This window comes from Neofelis nebulosa, chromosome 11 (genome assembly GCF_028018385.1).
Source record: "Neofelis nebulosa isolate mNeoNeb1 chromosome 11, mNeoNeb1.pri, whole genome shotgun sequence".
NCBI classification, from domain to species: Eukaryota; Metazoa; Chordata; class Mammalia; order Carnivora; family Felidae; genus Neofelis; species Neofelis nebulosa.
This window is the reverse complement of record NC_080792.1, coordinates 27,658,134-27,683,192: the sequence shown is the minus strand read 5'-3', so window position 1 is coordinate 27,683,192 and position 25,059 is coordinate 27,658,134. Positions and strand designations below refer to the sequence as shown.

General features: G+C 48.0%; 2 long non-coding RNA genes across 6 annotated transcripts; one reads left to right on the top strand and one right to left on the bottom strand.

The window, feature by feature from the left end:
* Window positions 1–555: 555 nt before the first annotated feature.
* On the top strand, window positions 556–22,306 carry LOC131490128 (uncharacterized). Of its 5 annotated transcripts, XR_009250959.1 has the most exons (7): window positions 556–2,655; window positions 2,783–2,871; window positions 3,949–4,117; window positions 4,603–4,725; window positions 5,984–6,070; window positions 15,550–15,702; window positions 22,045–22,306. It is a non-coding gene; the product is annotated as an uncharacterized LOC131490128 (long non-coding RNA). The 5 variants fall into 5 exon arrangements; XR_009250956.1 differs by lacking the exon at window positions 2,783–2,871 and having other exon boundaries at window positions 3,945–4,117; XR_009250960.1 differs by lacking the exons at window positions 2,783–2,871; window positions 15,550–15,702; window positions 22,045–22,306 and adding exons at window positions 11,316–11,445; window positions 13,196–13,304 and having other exon boundaries at window positions 3,945–4,117.
* On the bottom strand, window positions 13,026–13,680 carry LOC131490130 (uncharacterized). Its single transcript, XR_009250962.1, has 2 exons — window positions 13,428–13,680; window positions 13,026–13,333 (listed from the first exon to the last, which is right to left on the bottom strand). It is a non-coding gene; the product is annotated as an uncharacterized LOC131490130 (long non-coding RNA).
* Window positions 22,307–25,059: the final 2,753 nt, after the last annotated feature.

The following is a 25,059-nucleotide window of genomic DNA, read 5'->3' as shown; positions in this document are numbered from 1 at the left end:
GCGCCGTCCGCCCGGGCACCCAGGAGCGCGGCGCACCGCCCCCTCCCGCCGGGCTCGGGTAGCGGCCGCCCAGCGCGGCTCCCTGCCCCGGCGGGCCCCGTCCGACTCCCGGCCCGCAGCGAGGGAGCGCGAAGGTTGGCCTTCGGTTCTGCAGATGGGAGGTGGGGGACAAAACACCCGGACAGTCTGGCGAATGACGGGAGGGCGGTGGAGAGGGGGAGGGGTGGAGCGGAAAACGCCGGGTTTGAATCGTGGAATTAAAAAAGAGGGCAGGAAGGGGAAGCCGCGGCGGAGCTGGGCATGCTGGAAGGGAGCATTTGCTTGCGGCGCGCAGGGGCACTGAGTCACCGCGGTGGCCGCGTCCTCGCGCCCGGGAGATTTCTCCGGAGAAAGCGGAGCAAGGTCAGCGGGCAGCCCTTCAAGGACGGCGCGCGCGGTTCCTGCATGCTGATGGCCTGCGGGGCTGCCGCCTGCGCTCCGGGCACTCAGCTCCTGCCGGGAGAAAATTCCGAGGCTCTACACCCCGGCCACAGGCCTCCTCCCTCCCCCCCTCCCGCCCCACCCCCAGGCTGCAGCCCGCGGCCGGTCGTCAAAGACCTTGTTGTTACCAAGACACAGGGACCCTGTCTCATCCTTAGAACCGCTCGTAAAGCCTAGGTCAGGCAGGCAGCCGCCTTAGGGTACCACGGTCGCCAGAAGCTTTAGTAAGTCAGTAAGTCTGGAAAGGTCTGTGCTTCAGAGTGCACGCCAGGGAAAATAAACAGAAATGCAATGCCAGAGTTGTGCCTCTTCAGAAATCCAAGCCCCTAAATGTGCTCTTTTCCCAATCACACCCCGCCCTGTGGGCTGGGCGACAGCCCTGCCATCCTGACACCGCAGTCTCTCGAGGCCTGGGGTGTCACGTGCCAGCGGCGTTCACCTCGCTGGATGATTTCAGGGCGCCGCTTCTCAGGGCCCTCTAGTCGCTAGGGAGGTTCTGGAGTCAGGGCAAGGACTCAGCTCTCGACGAGACTGACTCCAATCGCAGCCAGCAAATAGAACTTTGATGAAGTGTGCGGACTCCCCTGCTCCGGCCTTACCCTTTGCTACTTCGTTCTTCCAGCCGGAAAGAGCAAGGAACACGGGGGTAAATCTCGTGATCGGGGATTCGTCAATAACTTGGAATGCGTGTTAATTTACAAGGTGGAAGCGGACCCTGTGCTCTCTGTAAAGAGTTTATGTACCAGATATTTAGCTATGAGGTCATAGGTAGGCTTTTTAACCGATTAAAGAAATAACGCATAACCATTTAGATGGCCCATTATTATAATCGCACCTGTATTTATTTGGTGTCTTACAAGTGCTTGCTCTTGCGCGTATCAATTGAATCAGCGCCTCCCAGCCTCTAGCTAACCCACTTTACAGTCCAAAGGATCCAAGCTCTAGATGCCCAAAGTAGCTCATCTAGCAGGAAGTCTTTGGAATGGGAGATGTGACATTTTCTCCCACACAGGCTTCCTGGGAGGCAGACCAGGGCCTCCCCCACCGCCTCACCCCTCACCCAACGCTCCATTCTTGCCGTCTTTAACTTCTTAATAATTTTTGAACTAGGAGACCCTGCACTTTGCTTTGCACTAGGCCACACATATGAGGCAGAGGGTCCTGCGCCCCCGTCCAAGCTGATAGAGTACGAACGTTCCACTTGGTTGGTCCTCACCTGTGCAGCTCGTAAGGCACCATCACCACTCCAGGCAAGACCCTCTTGTTTCCTTTCTTCTGCTTGTTCCCCACCCCTATCAGGTACCCGCTCTGATAGTTGTCTTTTAATGCACAGTTCCTTGGAAAAACAAAATGAATCTATTTTAAAATAAGAAATCTAAACGATGCTAAAAATGCACAGCTTGCTGAGATTTCACGAGCTGAACACACCCGTGTAAGCAGCACACAGATCAAGAAACAAAAATGTTATCGCCGCCCCCCCCCACAAGACCCCTCTTCTGCTCTTTTCCAGTTACAATGTACTCAAGAGCCACCACTATTCTGACTTTTAACCCCAAAGATCAGTAGGTCCTATTCTTGCATTTTCTACAAATAGAATCATACATTATATATTCTTTCGTGTCTGACTTCTCCCGCTCGCCGTTGGCTAGAAGATTCATCCATGTTGTCGGGCGTGGTGGGCAGAATTCTAAGATGCCCCCGGAGATTCCTCATCCTCTCCTAATTCACACTTTCTCCCAGTTACTCAATCAAACGTGAATCTAGGTGCTGCTGTGAAGAGATTTTGTGATGTCATTAATGCCCAAATCAGTTGGCTTCAAGATAGGGGAGACTATTCTCAGTGGGCCTGATCACATGAGCCCTTAAAAGGGACTAAGCTCTTCCTGGCGAAAGAGCTTTGAAGTATGAGACAGATGGACGCGAGGGAAGTTCTTCATCGTTGGCTTTGCGAACAGAGGAGTCCGCATGACAGGAGGTACGGGCGGCCTCTGAGAGCTGAGAATGCCTCCCGGCTGACAGGCCCCAAGGAAATGGGGGACCTCAGTCCTCGGATCACAAAAAAAGACCCTGAGTTCTGCCAACAACCTGAATGAAAATTAGGAAGACGGTCTGAGCCCCAGCCTGTGAGGCCCTCTGCTGAGAAGCCAGATTTAAGACCCACACAGCTGTGAGCTGGTAAGTGTGTTGTTTTCAGCCACTAAGTTTGTGTTCTCTTGTTTCACGGTGTTAGAAAGCAAGTACTTTGTGTGCTCTCATTTAGTTTGTGGATACACTTCTAGTTGGTTCCATCTTATTTCTGTAGAGAATGTCATGGCTGGACTGGAGCATGGCTTACTTATCTGTTCTACTGTGGACGGACCCCTGGATAGCTGTCTCCAGGAATTTTCCAGTGTATGCTTTTTGTGACTATATGCATGCATATCTACTGGGTATCACTATTCAGAAGTGAAATTGCTAGATCACAGAAGGTTCCACTTTAGTGATTATTGGCAAACGGCTTCCTGAAGGGCCAGGTTATTTTTTTTTCATAGGTATATTATTCCAACCTGCCATGACCTAATAGCAATTGGGCCCCACCCTAGCTGACAATAGCATTAACTAGCTAATCTAACAGCAAAAAACCCAAACCAAAAACAAAACCCAAAAAGCAAAAAACACTGAGCCAAGAGCCAAAATAGTCAAGAGAAAGTAACTACTTAACCCTGGGTACTGGCTCTTCTCAACGGCCCCGTCACCTGCAGGGATCAGCAGTGAAGGCTGATGCTGACTTTGGCCACTTGATAGCCGGCAAGGAGATCAGCAGTCGTCCAGTGCGCCTCTGACGACATGGCTCTTCTAATCCTAACGGTGCCTAAGATCTCACCATCTTTATATCAAGTCGGGAATTACCTTTAATGTACACACAAACACAAGCATAGACGGTGGAGTCAGAGAGCAAAGATCACGAAACACGGACGTCTGCAGCCCCTGTTGCGGCTATTAATATGGATCCAGGTTCCATTTTAAGCCGAATTTATATTCTGGTTGTGGAATTGCAGCAAACACTCAGAAGGCCTCGCAAACAAAAGAGTAAACACATGGATAGCTGATCGCCATGCCAGATTCAGCAAACACCATTTTTATATCCTAATTGCCAGGAACGGGGACAGCTGCATCATTGTTGAAAACACACACGCACGCACAATTAAGCCAAGAACAAATGTCAACACTGGCACAATCTGCTAAATTACTGATAACTGATGGGCATTACTCATGCTGTGAGCATCGTCTCCCATAGAAAATGAAAAGATTCCTTTTTAAAAAAGACCTTAGAGATTCCTCCTGGTTTAAGGAAGCCGCGGTGTGTACCGTAACGGCACAACCACAGCCTGCCAGATTATGTAAGTGACATTCCAACCATGTGTTCAAGGAGTTTGTGATAAGTACACGCTGTTCTTGTGCCTCTTTATATTTGTGTGAACAAGACAGGCTCCAAGAGGCTGATTCCTGGTTTGGGGACACTTTGTCTGTGATGAAGGTGTCTTGCAGCCGCTGAGCAGAAATGCCCAGTGATAACCTCATACTCTAGAGAGACGGGGCTTGCCATCGCGTGATCCAAATGCAGACACCGGATCCCACTTCTTCCATCTTGCTCTCGGTAGGTTATTATTACAGAATAGAACTATAATTTAAACCCCCTTGTTGAGTTCCCTCACAAAGTACGGGGGTCTTCGAAATAACTTGCACAAGGCTATGAAGTCACGTTTTGGCCTTCGCGTCTCCAGCCTGAGAGGGCACTTCCTCTGGTCTTAGCACCACCTCCCGGGGATTCCTCTCTGGCACCTGCCCCGATTTACCCAGTTTGTCTCCACAGGTGGAGACATGCTTCTTGTTATTAACCCACAATGGCTCCTGGATCGCAGAGCAGAAAGACCCATTCCCCTCTTGGGAATGTCACGCTCCCACAGGTAGCCGGAAACAGCTATCCTATTTATAATGAGGTCACTCCGAGCGCGTTTAGAAGACACGGTATCTTCTTTGCTCACCTTAAAGGCCAAGCCCTGGGGTAGAAACACTGGACTCAGGTTCCACCCTTTGAGGAGCTCTGACAAATTCAGCTGAGACAATGTTTTCCACTTCCAGTCCAGTGCAGGCTCCTCGACACCTTGGGGGTCTGTAGAATACTAAAATTTCAAGAGGATGCCCTGTGAATACAGCTGCTTAGAAATGTTTAGTGTTCCTTAGACACCTGAAAAGCAAAAAGGGGTGAGTGCCCCACTATGATCATCCATTACTAATTTTTTTTTAAGTTTATTTTATGGGTGGGGGGGCAGAGAGAGAGGGAGACAGAGACTCAAAGCAGGCTCCAGGCTCTGAGCTGTGAGCACAGAGCCTGACACGGGGCTCGAGCTCACAAACCGAGAGATCATGACCTGAGCTGAAGTCGGACGCTTAACTGAGTCATCCAGGAGCCCCTGATCATCCATTTCTAAAACACCAGAGGAGATTCCCAATCCCAACGCCATGGCCACAGCAAAGTGTGTGTCATTTCACGTCTGTCCAAGGTTCTAAAAGCTCCAGGCTTTCAGTGGATGTGGTGGGAGTGTCCACAATGTGGTATCACGTGATGTGCCAGGGAAATAAGAATCAGTAATTCACAGTCTGTGCCCTTGAAGGCATATATGTGGCAGTGAAGAAGACAGAGCCCTTAGTAGGAGTATGCCTCTAACCCAACTGGGGTGGCAGGGTGGGGTGTGGAGGAGCGGGAGGAAAGGCAAAGAAGGGGTCCAAAAGAGGTGGTGCTTGCTGTGAATTGTGAGGCGGAAGGATGATGAGCCAAGGAGTAGGGCAAGAGGAGCAATGTGGACAAAGCCTGGCAGTGGGGGACACGGTCCGCTCAGTGTGGCTGGAGAGGTGAGGCCGGGTGAGTGGGCAGGAGCCACAGCATGGGAGTTGGGATTTTATCGGTGGAACTATTGCAAGACTTTAAGAACGGGAATAACATGATCCGATTTGCATGTCAGCTAAATCCAGCCTCCCGGTTTGTAGAGAGCAGTTTGAGGGAGAAACGCCTGAAAAGGCATGGACGTGACAGCCTCTCTTTTCCCCGGCTGCCATCAGACCCCTCCCCGCTGCCGCAGGCTCATGTACCCGCCCTGGGCAGGCTGTCCCACCATTTCTGTCTCATTGCGGTACTGGTACCGACTTGAGAAGGAATTCTCTGCCCCCTTGCAGGGGAGCCGGCAGAGGGTAGAGGCACAGGATTACTGCCTCATGAAAGCTGTCTCTGTACTCAGCGCTTTTTCATCCTACCCGTTTGGTAGTCATGGAAATCGGGTAGGCGTGGTCAGCGCCCGTCCACTGCACACGCTGCAGTCGCAGAGCTGGTCTCTAGGCCACTCTTTTTGCCACTTTCTGGGGTTCCCTCTGCTCCACAGATTCCTGGTGCAGAAACGCTCTCTTCCTCCTCCCTTTGAAACCCTGCCTTTGGGAAAGGCTCTGATAGCTTCCATTTATATCCTAGTGTTCCTGATGGAGAGAAGCTTAACCCGAAGGATCATCTGTGCCTGTAATAAAGGTGATGTCCTATGAGAACTGCACTCAGAGCAAGGTAAAGAAACCCACAGGTGACCATCGCCTTGACCACATCCTCAGATGTTTTCAGTGCAGTCGAACGGGGAGTGGTTTTCTAGAGAAATATATACCCGATATTATAAGTAGGAGTTAGTGGAAATAGGATTTGTTTTAAAGGAAATTTCTCATCAGCCAACGATGTCAGTACTTATACTGGAAAAACAACAGAGTTGATGGAGTCTGCCTGAACACCCTGGAAACAGATCATCGTTCACACAAGTGTGGTCACCAGTGTGAGAGTCCTAGCCCAGCAGTGTTGTGGGTTTGCCACTACTCATAGGCCAAGCAGACAGTGTGTATGCCAGGGGTCAGGAAACTTTTTCTGAAAGGACCAGACAGTAAATTCTGTAGGTTTTGTGGGCCATACAGTTTCTTCTGCACATGACTCTGCTGTTGTAGTGTGAACGTATCAACGATATAGAAACAAATGAGGGGCGCCTGGGTGGCTTAGTCGGTTAAGCGGCCGACTTTGGCTCAGGTCACGATCTCGCGGTCCGTGAGTTCGAGCCCCGCGTCGGGCTCTGTGCTGACAGCTCAGAGCCTGGAGCCTGTTTCAGATTCTGTGTCTCCCTCTCTCTCTGACCCTCCCCCGTTCATGCTCTGTCTCTCTCTGTCTCAAAAATAAATAAACGCTAAAAAAAAAAAAAAATAGAAAAAACGAGTGTGACCGGAGTTGGTCACAGGCTACAGTTTGCTGCCCCGGGTCCATACTATGTGATTTGCAGAGCCCCATGCAAAAAGTCCTACCCACTGAACTAAGGAGTCGCTGTGGAAGCCATCCCCCCATGTTCAGGCATTATGTCTACAAAGGCCTGTTAATTATAACATGTTAATCTGTCACCCACCATCAACACGTTTGCACAGACTCAATTACCCTTGAAGTACAGCCTGGAGATCCTAGGATGACATTTCCATGCATAAAGTGCCCTCTCACTTTGACCATCTGCTCCCTAAATACATGCCCCTGGTCACCAGGGACTACTGAACACATAGATGGGTTGCTTGGTGAGACTCTATCTCACTTCTGGCGACAATAAATTCTTGTGTCCTAGAGGTCATTGTGTTAGTTAAAATCTTTTGACCAAAGTAACAAAGGCCACAGAGAAATTTATTATCCCACATACCAGAAAAACTGGAGGTGGGGCAAGGATCCACAATTGGGGGTAAACAATATTTTTATTTTTTTTTTAAATATTTTTTTTTCAACGTTTTTTATTTATTTTTGGGACAGAGAGAGACAGAGCATGAACGGGGGAGGGGCAGAGAGAGAGGGAGACACAGAATCGGAAACAGGCTCCAGGCTCCGAGCCATCAGCCCAGAGCCTGACGCGGGGCTCGAACTCACGGACCGCGAGATCGCGACCTGGCTGAAGTCGGACACTTAACCGACTGCGCCACCCAGGCGCCCCTAAACAATATTTTTAGAACCCAGATTCTTCCTATCCTCTACTCTGCCATCTAAAGAATAGGCTTCTTTGTAAGAGTGTCCTCATGGTCATACGATAGCTGCCGTCAGTAACTGGGAAGATAGTAGGAAAGAGAGAGAGAAGAAACCCCTCCAACCTAGACCAGTAATAATCACCAGAGGGATGCCATATGCTGATTGGCTTACACTAGGTCCCTGAGCCAATCACTGATGAGGGGATGCTATTCTCCTACTTGGTTTAGTCTACTGAGAACCCTCCCCAGGAGCCAGGGTCAATTCCAGAAACCATATGGCTGCTTACACAGATGGAGATGGAATGATGTTGGAGAGTCAGCCCCCACGTGCACCATCAAGAGCACCATTTTTTTCCACTTATGTTTCCTTTCCTCCTTTTGATGGAGCACTGTCGCTGTGATTGAGTAGTGTTGATGACAAACAAGACAGTGAGGAGATGTGCCCTTCTGATGTCCCAAAAATGTTGTTTCAGAACTATGAAGAGCGTTCACTGATGCTAGCTAGCATCTCTGACTATAATCACCAAGCTATTAGTAAAAGAAAGAAGCCAGGCAACAGGTCAGCCAAATGACAAGTGTGGAAACAGATTATGTTTATGTCTGAATGACTTGGTGTTTGGCTGCAAAGGCTGTGACATGCTGGAGAAAGCAGCTGCCAGCATGGTGGTGGGAGGGGGCTGCAGGATGGCAGGAAGGAGCTCAGGATGGGGAGTCAGAGGAGACATGCTTCAGGTCACAGCCCTAGGAGCTCAGGAAAGACACCTGCCTTCTCTAACCCACTGGCGTCCTCACATGTAAACTGGAAAACATGGTATCTAGCCCTCAAAGTAGGAGTTTGTGGAGATTAAGTATAAAAATGTAAAAGCATGTTGTAAGCTATAAAGCTGTACAACTCTAAGATAAACAGCATTATTTACAATGGCCAGAGATAGAGATTTCACAGATGTTGAGTCTCAACATGTCTCTGAAGGTGGTCAGGTGTCATCAGCAGCCTCCCTCTTCCCCCGTCAGCACTGACTACTCCAAAAGCCCAGAAATGTCTGCTGCCCATAACAGCATCCACCAGACCCGGATCCGCCCCCTCCACTCTCCTCCTACCGAAACTTACCCATCTCAAGTCTCACTGTCCCATCTCCTTAACACTCATCTGAAACTAACATAAGGAAGTGTGAAACGGTGGGACAGCACAGCCTTAAGGGTCAGAAACCTGAATTCTAGATCTGGCTGTAACACTAACTAGCCACCTAAATTTAGGCTAGATTAACCTATTGGTAACCATGGACTTTGAACCTATAAAATAAAAGACAGTTGTGGCTTTTCTAAAACTTTCTCCAGCGTGGAAACCTAGCTTCAAAGCAAAAACGGTGCTCCGTGCCTCCGTGCATCCTTCCCTCCATCCTTCCTTCCTGCGCTTCTCGGCCTGAATGGCAGTGCAGGGGCTTTGCCAAAGCATAGTTTGAAAACCGGTGAGCTAAATGATCCCTCAAGGGCCCATTCATCTCTACAATCTCTAACTCAGTTTCTACTTCTAAGACAAATTACTTCATGCTAATGTGAGAGGCACTATAATATGGTTCCCCCACCTAGAATCATTTTGTATTTAAGTAGGAATTCTCATAGATGTATACTTTTATGAATTAACAAATAAAGATGGAATTTCAGACACCATGAACATGAAAGAGGTCATTGGGAGACTCCCTGATCCCCTAAAATCACTAGACTTGGGTTATCCATTCAGCTTTCACATAGGGCCTAATTTTGAAGCAGTTAATGGCATTTTTCAGGGTGGTGAGTGACCCAGTGGTGGTGAGGCTTCCCAGTTTTGGACCAGCCTAAGCCTCGGCTCCCATCAGCTCCATGGTGAACCGCAAGGTCCAAGGAAGACAAGGAAAGTCATCGTGTCTTTCACATGACAGGGCGGGGAGGAGTATGAGTTACAATCCGGTACAGAAATCCCTCAAGTAACAAAGCTTCATATACACATTTTTTTTTTCCTGTGACATAACAGATATTCAGAGGTAAACGACGCGAGGCTGGGAGAGTGGCTCCATTCAAAAAAGTCTTTGAAGATCCAGGGAGGGGGGACCCGTGACCAGTGGTGGGTTCCATGTCAGGAACCAGTCAGCCACGAGGAGGGGACAACAATTCCCAGAATTTCAGTTCTGGGATCTATACATTGGTCCAGAGAATTTTACCAGAGTATCTCCAGATTCTTCAACATAACTTTTAATGTCATTTGAATAGATGCAGATTAGAGCTGCATAAGTAATCGTGTATGAACTTTAAAAATACATTTGTTCTCAATAACTATATGCTACAAGGTTCCTATTTTCTTTTTGACCTTTTTAAGAAGTCTAACATATGGACAGAAAAGTACGCAAATCGTGGCACACAGCTCCACGGATTATCACAAAGTGAAGACACCCGTGTCACTACCACTAAGAAAAAGGAAAGGAGGAAACTGCCGGTCCCCAGAACCCGCCTGGTGCTCCCCTCAGTCTCATGTGCCCTGTCCGGTTCTTTCCTTCTCAACTCTGTCCTATCCTTGTCTTCTCTTCTGCTTGCCTCACTCCCCCAGCCTCTCAAAAACCCGGGGAGCAGGTGGTGGTGGTAGTGATATGTTGGGGCAGTTTTGCCTTCCAGCACAGTGGCAATAGCATGACTTTTGGAGCCACATTTACCAAGATCTAGATCTTAGGTCCTCTGATCAACAATTTTGTGAATCCAAGCAAGAGGTGGAATCCCTCTAATACCTACCCAAGCACTGGCCGGTGGGTCAGACCACAGTACTGCAGTATGCCGGGCACTGCGTGCATGGTGGCCCATGTGACCATCACTGCGTTTTCATTTTTATTCTTTTTGTTGGGCCCTGTGAGGCAACACTCGTTATTTCTATTTCACAGATTAGTGCCAAGAGGCACACTGAGGCCAAATGACTTGCCCGGCGCTGCATAGTGGGTCGGCGACACAGCGAAGGCTAGACTCGGAGCTCTGAGTCTGGGCCGGCACATGACCTAGAGCCGCAGCCCTTGCGACCCAGAGGAGCTGAGACCAGGGAGGCAGATCGCACGTGCCTCCGGGCCCACAGCCACCCAGAGGCTTGTCTGGCCCGGAGGTGCCTGGTTCTTCAAAAGATTCCCCGTCACCCGCATACTTGTCTCAGCCTCGCCAGAAGGTTTCCTAAACAGACACACAAATGCCAACCTTACGGCACCTGCTAATAAAAACTGCCTCAGCAGGAGTGAGTTCCAGGGGTGCCTAATAATAACCACAGACATGAAGGAGTAAATGGCTGGCCGTGCCAAGAGCGCGTGGGACCCTCCAGGACCAGACAGAGTGTGGGGCAGTCAGGGTCAAGGCAGCGTCTGCAGCCAGGACAGGGGCGGGGCCTAGAGCTGGCAAACAGGGCACCTGGCGGGAAGACAAGGACAGTGAACCAAAGTCAGGCCCCATCCCGGCCGTGCTGGCAACGCTGGGGTGATTCGTGCCATTACCCAACAAACACGACTCGGATAATGACCCTGGGGCAGGCGCTGGGTGATACCTGGCTACAAATGGTTGGGGGGTTCAGAGGAACATTCCTCTCCCCTCCCTAAGGTGTTGAGGCATTTATTTAGAAGGCGCCAGGTCTTTCCTTATATTAGAGATGTAAGACTGACAAGCAAGTAACCCTAGGAGAGGAGGCCTAGGGATGTGTCCAAAGTGACATACAGAGGACAAGGATGAGAGCCTCCCCTGGAGGCAGCTGGCCAAGCCCTGTGGCTTCTCCTTGTCCACTCTAGAAGCCTCTCCTCATCTGGCCCCGTCCTGTCACAGCTCCTCACCAGCTCTCCGCAGAGACTGTGGAACAGCAAAGTCAACAGCACAGGCACATGCCGTGTGCTGGGCACTGCTCGTGGTATTTCCCTGCCGGTAAGTCATTTAATCTCCCTTGAGTGACGGTAGATGAAGGGGAGGAGCTATTCTCAAGCCTGCCGGTACACAGGAGGGCACAGATGCGCCATCCAAGGTGACAGAGCTAGTAAGAGGAGCAGATGGGATCCGGACCCAGGCCATCAGGTCCTAGAGCCCACCCTTCAGCTTCTGTGTTAATGTCACTCTGCAGGGTGCTGGTTCCCTCGATTCTCATGTTCTCTCCGGTGCCACGGAACCACAGGGCCCAAGGCAGGGTCAGTCTGCTCCTGGGTGGCCCCGACTGAGCCCTTCACACCCTTTCAAGGCTCTCATCACAAGGTCCCACCCTCTTCTCAGCCTGGTCTGTAAACTCAGTGTCTGGCACTGGGGCTGGCTGCCTTCCCCTCTGCCTCGCCGCCGGCCACCAGGCTGAGGGTTTGGGTGGCCATCCGGAGGATGCAACCAGCAGCCAGCCTCACGGGCCTCCACCTCTCTGCACTTGCACGGTGGCCCCAGCGTGGGCCAGGCACAAGAGCGGCGTGGCCGAGAGCTTGGGCTCTGGGGTCACGCTTCCTGCGTTCTAATGTTGACCCAGCCAGTTACGTTTTGCTCCCTTGGAGAAGTTTCTTGGCCTCTCTGAGCCTCAGTTTCTTTCTTTATGAAATAGGTTAATAAAAGAAACTCCCTTCCAGAGTTATGCTAGGGACTGAGATTGAGCCCACTATCACCTACTTAAAAAGGCAGTCAGCTGCATAGGAAGCGTTCAGGCAATGTTAGTGCTTACTGTGACCACAACTTGTCAAGCCAGCTCTGAAACCATAAAATCAGAAATTCCACTTTCTAACCACAACTTCCCGTTTTCAATTAAAAAAAATTTTTTTGATGTTTATTTCTTTTTGAGAGAGAGAGAGACAGAGAGAGAGAGAACGAGCAGAGGAGGGGCAGAGAGAGAGGTTAGACACAGAATCCAAAGCAGACTCTAGGCTCTGAGCTGTCAGCACAGAGCCTGATGTGGGGCTTGAACTCATGAACCGTGAGATCATGACCCAAGCCAAAGTCAGATGCTTAATCGACTGAGTCACCCAGGAGCCCCTGGTTGTCCATTCTTTTTTTTTTTTTTTAAAGAAATTTTTTAAAAAATTTAATGTTTACTTGAAAGAGAGAGAGAGAGAGACAGAGACAGAGACAGAGTGCGAGTGGGGAAGGGGCAGAGAGAGAGGGAGACACAGAATCGGAAGCTGGCTCCAAGCTTGGAGCTGTCGCCATGGAACTCAACGCGGGGCTCAAAGTCACAAACCACAAGATCATGACCTGAGCTGAAGATGGACACTTAACCGACTTAGCCACCCAGGTGCCCCTTGGGTTTTCATTCTTAAAGATCTGCCCACAGTAGCCTACTCTGCTGTGCTAGTGTGCCAAGGGCCGGAGTCCCCATTCTCCAGTGTATCAGCCACCCCCGGCTTCTTGTCCTTTCCTGCTCCGTTAAGACCCCACGGTTGATCCCTTTACTGACATTCTTATAATTACCCACAATTTCCTCATGCTTGGTCTGTTTCTATTAGGATTAGTTTCAATGGTATATCATAGAAAACCCCAAATAACAGTTCTTAAAATCATTAGTGTATTTTCTCTCTCACATAAAAGAAATCCAGGAGTAGTTAGCACACAGGTGGGATGGTAGGTCTAAGTGCCTCAGGGACCTGTGCTCCTCTTCTCTTGCTGTTTTTTGTTGTTGTTGTTTTTTAAGCACATTGTCTCCTTGTCCAAGATGGCCGTTAGAGCTCCAGCCACGGCGTCTCCATTCCAGACAGCACAATGGAGAAGGAGAGCCTCCCCATCCAACACCTTCCTCTCCCATCCCATCAGCTTGAACCCAGTCACATAAGCTCACCTAGTCACTGCTTACCTCCTGTCCCAAATAAGAGGGAAAAGGAGGGAGGACGGTCCTACCACTGTACCTCCCTGGCCAATCCACAGCCAGTGACGACTTCACCATCTACTTCTGTTTCCAGGCTGGCCTGCTGCTGGAGAAAATAACACAATCATGCTGACACACACCTCTGTAGGCTGTGGCTTCTAGCCCAGCTGAGCCCCCCACACTCCTGGACAAGGCCTTTTTTCCTCTCTTTTGCATGCCTCATGGCAGTTATTCCAAGAATTCAGTCACTTTCCTGAAACACTCCTCCCACCCTTGGCTCCCTTCCTCCTTCCCTCTCCCCTGTTTAGATATCCTTGTCGTTCCTCTGAAGCAGCTCTAGCTGTAACCAGAGGTGACCGTTGCCCTGGCCGGAGCAGACCTTCTCTTTCCCCTGAATCCTACAATCAACAGGAATGAACCGATGAGAGGCCCTAACAACTACCCGTTTCATCTAGAAACTGTGTCTTTAACCACAGCATCCATGCTTCACTCCAAAGGAGACTCCCAGGGGAGGTCAGAGGCCCCAAGCAGGCCGCCTCGGGATGCTGCAGGGGCAGTGGTCCCCCCAGCAGCTGACGGGCCTCAGAACAGAGAGCGATTCCCCCCGAAGAAAGCTCGGCATCCTTTGGCTCCCTCAGCCCCCCCCTGACACTTGTGCCAGTCCCTGTCCTGACTTCACAGTGGCCCGAGGGCACCAGGCGCACCACCCACCTCTGCAAAGAGGCAAAATGACATGGGAGAGAATGTCAGTATTCCCCACATTGAGGGGACCGTGTCCATATTCTTCTGGAAACGTCCCCTTCGAGTTCCTGGCTGCTTATCAGGAGCAGGCCGAGTGCACACGCCCCTGGGTTTAGGGGCTGACGGAGGTAGCCCCACCCTTCAATAGATGCAGGGGGGCCACCAACCCCTCCTGCACAAAACCTTGGTTCCCGCCCTGCCGGGAGGGGGTGGGATTGGGGTGCTGCTCTGGGGGCTCACGCGGGTTCTCGCGGCCCCAGCCGCATCCACCGTCCTCCACCGCTCCCATCGGGGCTGATGAGGGCTGGGGCCAGGAAACTGCTCAGGGGCTAAGGGTTCCTACTCAGTGTGAGAAGTCTGCCTTACAGATTGCTATAAAAAGGAGCAAAAATAACAGAGGTGCCTCTTCGTCTGTCTTTATGTTCCCCGTTTCACTTATCACACACATCTTGCAATAGCTACTCATTTTCACATTTTCTTCAGTCACTTCCTCCCTCCAACGTGAATTACCTAAAATAACAACCTCTCAGGGTCAGCCTCAGCCATGCATCACAGGCAGCTGCTCCAGGGTAAGGACTGTGCCCAGAAGAAGCCTCGGGTGACCGCTGCCCCATCACCATCCCCCGGACTCTCCAGCCCATCAGCGGCACCATGGCCTTTTCTGCAGGCGGAGGCAGTGCTGAGCGAGGAGGCCTGGGGACTCACCTCCCACTGCAGAGGCCGGGATGACATTGGAAACTTTCCTGCGGGCGAGGTGGGCTAGGGGAGCAAGAGAGAGCAGGACACAGGCCACCTGGCATGGAAGGAGCACCTGACCAGAGATAGGACCTGGGTTCTGGCCTAATACATTCTGTCAGCATGCTGTGTGACCATGGGCAAGTTGCATCCCCTCTCTGGGTCTCAGGCTCCTCATCTGTAAAATAAGAACGTGTGAGGGTCCTTCCTGAGCTGGGTCCATGCCCGGAGCCTCTCCAGCATTCAGTCCTGGCCCCTAAATCTCTCTCTTCTCCATCCCTCACCAATTAGGCCTGTCAATGCCTTAGTCAACTGCCTATTCATAATATGTTGTGCCTGGTCTAATGTAATAGACTCTGGACTGTCCCCTTCCAACTTCCCCCCAGCCTCTAGTCTGTTCTCCACACTGCCATACTGTTTAGAACCCATCAGGGGCGCCTGGGTGCCTCAGCTGGTTAGGCGTCCAACTCGTGATTTCGGCTCAGGTCATGATCTCGCGGTTTGTGAATTCAAGCCCCGCATTGGGCTCTACACTTACAGTGTGGAGCCTGCTTGGGAGTCTCTACCCGCCCCGCCCCCCACCCCACCACCAACTCTCTCTTAAAATAGATAAATAGACTTCAAAACAACAACAACAACAACAACAACCCACCAGGCACTCTCCACTGCAGTCAACTCTTTAGCCAGGCAAAGATTATCACTGTCCTACTCTACGTCTCTTTCTACAGCTTCCAACCTCATTCACAAATATTTATGGAGCACCCGCTATGTGCCAAGCACTGTTCCAGGAGCTCAGAACACAGCAACAAACCTTCAAGACTCAGTTCAGTTGTCATGACCCCTGAAAAGCTTTCTCACACTCCTTCATGCCTACCTGCAGGGTGAGTTCATGGCTTCCTCCTCTGTGTGTGCAAGCTGCCACGCCTGTCAGATGGCGATGGTGAGATAGCGGCTTCCTTGCTGTATCACCAATGGGCATACCTAGGGAAGTTATGTTCCGTTGCTCTTGGCTGAATGTGATGGTCAGTTTTATGGGTCCACTTGCTTGGGGCCAGTACCCGGTATTTGGTTGAACACTATTCTACATATTTCAGTGAAGGTGTTTTTTAGATGAGATTAACATTTAAATCAGTAGGCTTTGAATAAAGCAGATTACTCTTCATAATACGGGTGGGCCTCATTCAATCAGTTGAAGGCCCTAGGAGAAAAAAGATCCACCTTCCCCGAGGAAGAGGAAATTCTGCTTCTGGACTGCCTTTAGACTAGAACTGCATCTAGGTCTCTTCCCTGGATCTCCAGCCTGCCGGCCTGCCCTGCAAACTTAGGACTCACCAACCCCCACCACCACGAGAATCTATTCCTTAAACACACTCTCTCTCTTTATACGCACACACACACAGCCGACTGGTTGTGTTTCTCCGGAGAACTCTAATACACTGAGTGAACGATTCTACCCTCGTTCCCCCCCACCCCACGCACACACACACTTATCTGGTACCAATGGCTAAAGAAGGTGTAGGAGGAGTAGGAGGAAGAGGAAGAAAAATGGATAGTTTTTTCATATGCTTATTAGCCTTTTTTATATCTTCCTTTATGAAGAACCTACATAGGTCTTTGGTTCTTTTCATTATACTGTTGTCTTTTATTATTGATTTGTAGGAGGCTTTCAAAATATATTCTGGGTACACATTCTTTGTCAGATATAAGTGGCCTGTAAATATTTCCTCCTGGAGTTCGGTCTGTGTTTTCAATTCTTAATGTTGTTTTTGATTAGTAGAAATTTTTAATTTTAATGACGTCCAATCTATCCATTTTTTTGTTGTGATTAGAGACTTTTGTGTTCTAAGAATGTTTTCTATAGAAGCTTTACAGGTTCACCTTCTGCACTTAAATTTATGGCCTACTTCAAATTCATTTTTCGGCATGGCATGAGGCAGAGGTCAAGGTCCACTTCTGCTCCATAAGGACATTCAGTATTCCAACACCATTTACAGAGAAGACATTCTTTTCGCCTGTTAAATTCATTTAGTGTTTCTGTTAAAAAGAAAGTTATACTATATGGGTTTACTTCCAGATTTGATATTCTATTCCATTTATCTATTTAGTTATCCATATGCCAATACCATATTGTCTTACCTATTATAATTTTATATATCTTGAAATCTGGCAGTATAAATTTTCCAACTTCAATCTTTAAGACTGTTTTTCTTATTCTAGGTCCTTCTGTAATTTCATGTACATTTAAGGATAAGCTTATCAGTTTCTGCAAAAAGCCTAATGGGATGATAATTGGGATATCATCTTAACAATATGACATCTGGACCAAATTATGTCTTCCAATCTATGAACATAGAATACCTCTCCACGTATTCATACCTTGAGTTGCAGCTATGTTCTGTAGTTTTCAGCATAAAGGCCTCCCATGTCTTTTGTTAAATTTCTTCCTAATTATTTTTTCTGATATTATAAATAGCATTTTAAGAATAAACTATTCTTAGAACGGCTTTAGATTAAAATGTTTATTAATGTTCGTTTATTATTTTTGAGAGACAGAGAGACAGAGTGTGAGCAGGGGAGGGGCAGAGAGAGAGAGAGAGAGAGACAGAATCCAAAGCAGGCTCCAGGCTCTGAGCTGTCAGCACAGAGCCCAACGTGGGGCTCGAACTCACGAACCATGAGGTCATGACCTGAGCCGGAAGCTTAACCAAAATTGCCACCCAGGCGCCCCAGAAAAGCTTTAGATTTAAAGAAACATTGCAAAGGTAGGGCAGAGACTTCCTCTATAGCCCACACTCAGTTTCCCCTATGGTGAACAGATTACATTAGTGTGGTGCACTAATTATGGTCACAATTAATGAACCAACATTGATATGGTGTTACTAACTAGAGTCTAGCATTTATTAATATGTCCTTAGCTTTTACCTAAAATCCCTCTTCTGCTCTAGGATCCCATCCCGAATGCCATATTACATTTAGTTGTCAAGTGTCCTTAGGCTCCTCTGGGCTGTGACAGTTTCTCGGACTTTCCTTGTTTGTGATGACAGTTTTGAGGAGTACTGCTCGGGCGTTTTGTAGAATGCCCTTCAGTGGGGTTCATCTGCTGTTTTTCTTGTGATTGGACTGAGCTCATTGGTTTTTGGCAAGAAGACCACGGAGGTAAAGTGCCATTTTCATCATATCGTGTCAAGAGCACATATCATCAACATAACTAATCACTGTTGATTTTGACCTTGGTCACCTGGCTGAGGTAGTGTTGGTCAGCCTTCTCCACTGCGAAGTTACTCCCCCCCACCCCCTCCATACTAGACCCTTTGGAAAGAAGTCAGTAAGTACAGCCATACTTAGTGGAGAGTTATGCCCCACATCTCTTAGGGTAGAGTATAAATTACTTGGAATTCTTCTCCATGGGCCATCTGTCCAGAACTTTATTTTAATGAAGTTCAGTGTATCTTTTTTCCTAGTGAGTGTTTAGGGTGTTGACTAAAAACTCTCCACCTAACAAGAGCTTAAAGATGTTCTCCCTGTTTTCTTCTGTCAGTTTCACAATTTCAGGTATTACAGTTAGGTCTGGGACTCATGTTTTCTTAACCAGGAATTCCTTTGTTTGGAGGCAACTGTTGATAGTTGGCATTTCCATGCAGTTTTGTTAAGCCGATGAGGTTCACAGTGTTTGAGGACACTGCCTTTAAAAATCAACCAACGACAAACACAACTGTATTTTTCAGCTGGCAGTTTTAGGCTCACAGCTAAATTGAGCAGAAAGTACAGAAAGTTGCCATGTACCCCCCGCCTACCCCCTCCCCACATGTACAGCCTCCTCCACCATCAACATCCCCTCCCGGAGCAGGGAAGTGTGTCCCTGTCCCTGCACAGGCACATCATTATCATCCAGTCCATAGTTCATGCCACAGTTCACATGGTGTTGTCCAGTAGATGGTTTGGGACAAATGTATAATGACATGTGTCCACCCTTAGAGTATCATACAGCGTAGTCTCACTGCCCTAAAATTCCTGTGCCCTACCTATTTATGTCTCCTCCCTCACCCCTATCCTTACCAACCCCTGGTCTTTCTACTGTCTCCATACTTTTGCCTTTTCCAGAATGTCATAGAGTTGGAACCACACAGGAGGTAGCCTTTTCAGATTGGCTTTTTTTCACTTAGTAACGTGCATCTACGTTTCCTCCGTGTCTTTTCATGGCACGGTAACTCGTTTCTTGTCAGCGCTGAGTAAACATTCCATTGTCTGGATGTGCACAGTTTATCCTTCCGCATCTCTATTGATTCCAAGTTTCGGCAATTATAACTAAAGCTGCTATAAACATCTGTGTGCAGGTTTTCGTGTGGACACAAGTTTTGGGCTCCTCTGGGTAAATACCAAGAAGCATGATTCCTGGATCATCTGGTAAGAGGATGTTTAATTTTGTAAGAAGTTGCCAAACTGTGTTCCAGCACGGCTGTGCCAGCAATGAATGAGACTTCTTCTTGTTCTACATCCTCGCCGCCATTTGGTGTTGTTAGTGTTTTGGATTTGGGCCATTCTAATAGGTTGTTTTAATTTGCAGTTCCATCATGACATATGATCTGGAGCATCTTTTCGTATGTTTACTTGCCATCCGTATGTCTCCTCTGATGAGGCCTTTTGCCCATTTTTAAATCGAGTTGTTTTCTTCTTGTTGAGTTTTAAGAGGTCTTTGTATATTTAGAGTAACGATCCTTTATCAGAGATGTCTTTTGCAAATATTTCATCCCTGTCTGTGTCTCGTCTCCTCCTTTTCTTTACAATGTCTTTTGCAGAGCAGGAGTTTTCCATTTTAATTAAGTGCAGCTTGTCAACTACTTCTTTCGTGGATTACGCCTTCGAGGTTGTAGGTAAAAAGTCATCGTCATACCCAAGGTCATACAGATTTTCACCTGTGTTACCTTTCAGCACATTTGCCTTTTGCGTGTATTTCTGTGAGGTTGTTGCCTATTTCTCCAAGAAATCATAAAGACCGTGAGGTTTTAAATCTCTGTATTCTCCACAGCACCTTGCATACGGTAGAATGATAGCTGAACAGGCCAGTTTACCAACAAGGAAAAATGAAAGTCTCATAATTCCAGGCTGAACCCTACCTTTCTGGCTCCACGGTTCTCTCTGTACACATGCGGGTAGAAAAATAATGACGCGAGATCACAACAAAACTGTGAAGTCCTGGGAGTCTTCTGTATACCCACCCTCCCTTTCCTATGACCTTGCCACCCTAGGTGGCCTCCGTGGTTTTCTCATCTTTTTGCTTGGTAGCTGTCCAAAAGAGAAAAAAAAAAAAAAAATCATACGTGCTTGAAAGCAAAGCTTATTCACAAGAATGCTTGCCAGTTTCTTTTAGGCCATGAAAAGATTTTTCTCTCGTAAAAGAAATGAGAAGCATTAATAACGAGATGAAGAAGGTCTTTCGGGCATGTTGCCCTAGAATCATGCCATACCCAGCACTATTCCTGAGGGGTATGGGGCAAGATCTGGGTCTGTGCCCTGAAATGTGTGTGTGTGTGTGTGTGTGTGTGTGTGTGCAGGAAAGAGAGATGGAGACATCAGCTAAGAGAATACGATTAATAGTCAATGGATTGGAGTGTTTACACAGGGAGAAGAGAAAAAAAATTTAACGAGTTGTCAATATAAAAATGATACTAATGACAGTTGTTCAGAACTGCTTTGCATTTCTAGCAGATTGTCGTGCAGCGTTAAGTACAGAAATCAGCGATTTTTAGGCCCTTCTTCAAAACACGTGCTCCCAGGGCCCCACCCCCATTCCACCTCTTCCTCTACTTAGGAGATGTCATTTGAAACAAAGTTTCACCAAAGATGAAGGAAAGAGAAGAGGGACCAGGAGCAAACCATGGACATGAAAGATGAAATCTAGAGTAGATAAACTTGTGACTTGGATTAAACTTTTTTCTCCCGTTCTGAAAAAAAAAGCAGCACAGTACGAGGGTGTGACCAGATATTACGATGCATTACAAACGCTCCATAATGAAAACAGTATGGTGGGGGGGCCACCTGGGTGGCTCAGTTGGTTGAGTATCAACTTCAGCTCAGGTGATGAACTCGCAGTTTGGGAGTTCGAGCCCCACATCGGGCTCTCCGCTGTCAGTGCAGAGCCCGCTTCAGATCCTCTCTCCCTCTCTCTCTGCCCCTCCCCCACTCTCACTCTCTCCCAAAAATGCATAAACATTTGGGAAAAAAACCCCAAAACAGTATGGTAGTGATACTTGAATGAATAGATTACTAAAAGAACAGAATCGAAAGTCCAGGAATAGACCAAAACATGCACCGCCATTTGGTAAACAGTGGAGACAGCTTATAAAAGAGAGACAGCTACTCTGAATCGTGAAATGATCCTTGACAGGGAGACAAATGACGAATCTCCCGAATTCTTGGAGGAGGTACACTCTGAACGGGGTCTCTACTTTTTCTCCTTCTACCCATGGTTTTGGGTTTGCCGGACCTAAAATAAAACACAGCACTTGTCGTAATCGTGTGTTCTTTTCTAAATTCAGATAATTTGGGGCAGCTGGACAGCAGGCTGAGTTCCTGCTTCATTAAGTAAGTCTCCGTTCACCAGAAAGCCCTTCAAAGCTGCTTGCCTCGTGCCCTCCGGCCTCAGGCTCCATGTGCCTCCCTCTGCGGGGCCAGCCGTTCCTGGGCAGTGAGGCAGAGCTTGTCCAGAAGCCAGAGGCCCTTTCCACCCCTCACACAGGCCAAGGCCCAGTTACTGTTAGAGCAGAGAGCAGCTCTCCACGCGGCTACCACTCTGCCTGGCTCCTAGCCCCTGAGTTCCGACTAGCCTGGGGTGCGGCGTGGCCATCACAGATTTTTAACTCCCCTCCAGTTTGTTTCAAGTATGTAGCTAAGGTAGAGAATGACCATCATAAATTGTAAGGCATCTTTCTTTCCATAACATGTGGTACATCATTCTCTGGTGCTGGGTGGTTAAGTAAGAGAATATATGTAAACGGGCTTTGAAGCTACAGTGAATGTCACCTATTAGTGTCATCAGAACCTGCAGGGTGAGGGCGACAGGATGAATTAGATGAGGCTCTCAGACCCTCGGATGCTCCCATTGTAGCTGCTGTTCGGTGACACGTCGTGCTGGGCGGCAGCCGGGCCTTCAGTTACCAGTGCTGATTTCAGATGGACCGACCTCCTCCATGTTTTTCCTAATAACTCGCTTGCTCAAATTACAGGGGTTGTCACCGATCCCTCGTGGGAGTTTTCAGGTGAGCAGGCTTCGTGAGCCAAGAAGCATGCCGGCTGCCCAGCCCGACCCTGAGGGTTATAGCTGCCTCTCTCCTTTTCCACGACTGCCCCTCCCCAGAAAGCACAGGCCGATGCTGTTTCTGAAGAGCCATCCGTTCCACGACTCAGGTCTCCACACTGCCTCGTGAGGCACCTTTAAAACACTTTTGTTGTAGCCAACTTGGTTAATATGTTGTCGTTTTCCACCTATCAGTCTAAACCTAGTTTATTTAAAAATATACGCACTTGGGGCGCCTGGGTGGCTCAGTTGGTTGGGCGACCGACTTCGGCTCGGGTCATGATCTCGCAGTCTGTGAGTTCGAGCCCCGCATCGGGCTCTGTGCTGACAGCTCAGAGCCTGGAGCCTGTTTCGGATTCTATGTCTCCCTCGCTCTCTGACCCTCCCCCGTTCATGCTCTCTCTCTGTCTCAAAAATAAATAAACATAAAAAAAAATTTAAAAAAATATACGCACTTTACTGCACCCCAACGTTTATAGCAGCATCACGTACAATAGCGAAGATATGGAAGCAGCCCGGTGTCCATCGACTGATGAATGGATCAAGATGTGGTATGTGTATGTATGTGTACACACACACACACACACACACACACACACACACACTGGAATATTACTCAGCCATAAAAAAGAATGAAATCTTGCCATTTACAATGATGTGGATGGAGCTGGAGGGTATAATGTAAGTCAGAAAAATAAGTCAGAGAAAGACAAATACCATGTGATTTCACTTATATGTGGAAACCAAAACAAAACAAATGAGCAAAGAGAAAGGGAAAGGTGGCGGCAGGGGTGGGGTGGGGCGGGGTGGGGGGGGGGAAGGCAAATCAAGAAACAGACTCTTAACTTCAGAGAACAAACGGATGGTCACCAGAGGAGAGGTGGCTGGGGGGATGGGTTAAACAGGTGATGGGGATTAAGAGTGCACTTGTGATGTATGGAAGTGCTGAATTACTATATTGTCCACCTGAAACTAACATTACACTGTATATTAACTAATTGGAATCACATAAAAACTTAAAAAATGTATACGCACCTTATTTTTATTCACTAATTTATATGTCAACCTTGGGGTTTTTGTTGTTGTTGTTGATAGCTTGATCATAATAGTAGACTTTGGTTTCCATAATTTGTTTCATTTACCCATTAAATACAAACAAACCAGTGGTCAAGTAGACACTGAGTAAGTTTCAGTACGGCTTACTAAATAATTTTGGTAAAAAACCACCACATTTGCTAAGTGAAGTAGGCATGGAGATTTGAACTTCACAAAAATCATTCTGTTCGTGATAAAGCAGTTGGCTGGCTTGTCACTTTATTCGGTTAGCCCCACTCTGCCCTTGGATCCTAAGTGGTCCTGGGTCATAGCTAAATCTGAAGATTGGGACCCTAGGGCAGGGGACCTCACGGAGAAAAATTTGCAGACCTCCTGCTACAGACTAAATGTTCGTGTCCTCCCAGAATTCCTGTGTTGAAGCCTAACCCCCAGTGTGATGGTATTGGGAGGTGGGGCCTTTGGGAAGCAATTAGGTCATGAGGGTGGGGCCTTCAAAAATGGGATGAGGGTCTTTATAAGGGGATGAAGAGACCAGAGCTTTCTCTCTTCAGCACATGCTACAATGCAGTTAGTTGTCTGCAATCGGGAAGCAGGCCCACAGCTGGACCCAACTCAGACTTCTGGCCTCCAGAACGGTGAGAAATACTTGTCTGTTGTCTGTAAGCCACCCAGTCAGTGGTACTTTGTAAATTCAGCCCAGAATAAAGCACTTCCTAAATTCTCCTAGGCCAGGATGTCAGTTTTGAGATTGGGTCCATGTTCCTTATTTGTGCAGTGTTCTACTTGGCTCCCTAACAGGACCATGCACACCTATACGCAGGAATCAGCACAGTCCCTTCTCTGGTGCTCCCATAAAACTCAGCACTGCTTTGGGCATAGGCTAGGCTGCAAGTGACTAATTCTTTAATCCAGAGGAGGCTTTACCACGAAGCTGAAGAAACTTAAGCTCCTGGGACCCCTTGAAAGGCCCTGCAAGGGCCCTAGTAATGTGTTTACCTAGTCATATGTATTTGTAACATTTGTTAAGTAATGCAACATTTACAATTATAAATGCATGATTTTTTTTAATGGGAATTGTGAAAAATCAAGTGTATCAGAATTCTGGTGTTTTTCAAACACAAACTACAGTGAGTGGACTACAAACAATGGGTGCATCTGTTTGTGAAGCATCTTTATGCATCTTAACTATCAGCAATAAATTCTGATCAACTACTAGAAAACTGAACTTTCTGTTCTCTCTATAGAAAATATTACAAAATGTGAAAAGACAAGAATATGCAGTTGATGTAGGAACAATGTTTTATAGAACTATGTCAAGCAATTAATAAAAACATTTTTTCCTGGGGCGCCTGGGTGGCTCAGTCAGTTTAAGCAGCTGACTTCAGCTCAGGTCATGATCTCTTAGTCTGTGAGTTTGAGCCCTGCATCGGGCTCTGTGCTGAGAGCTCAGAGCCTGGAGCCTGCTTCAGATTCTGTGTCTCCCTCTCTCTCTGCCCCTCCCCTGCTTGTTCTCTGTCTCTCGCTCTCAAAAATAATAAACATTAAAAAAAATTTTTTCCGGACTTTGTGGTATTTGTCAGTGTGCAGTAAAGGGTTAACTCAACAGATTCGGATTGCACATTCCAAAGAAAAGATTCTCAACCTTCAAGGCCTCCCGAGAGAGAACTTCTGAGCTCTTGGAATATCCTGATAGGAGGTTGTTTTTAAATACCTGAGGCCTTGGGCCACATTCTATCAGTTTGAACAGGTAGTTTATGCTAACAGTGAGACTGAGAGTGAATGCCTGCTCTTATATGTCCAAAGCCCTGGGCAATACTCTATCAGTTTGACCTCTGGGGGGTTGGAGACTGAGTGGCTAAGGTCAGCTGCCCGGGAGCTGCATGCCCCT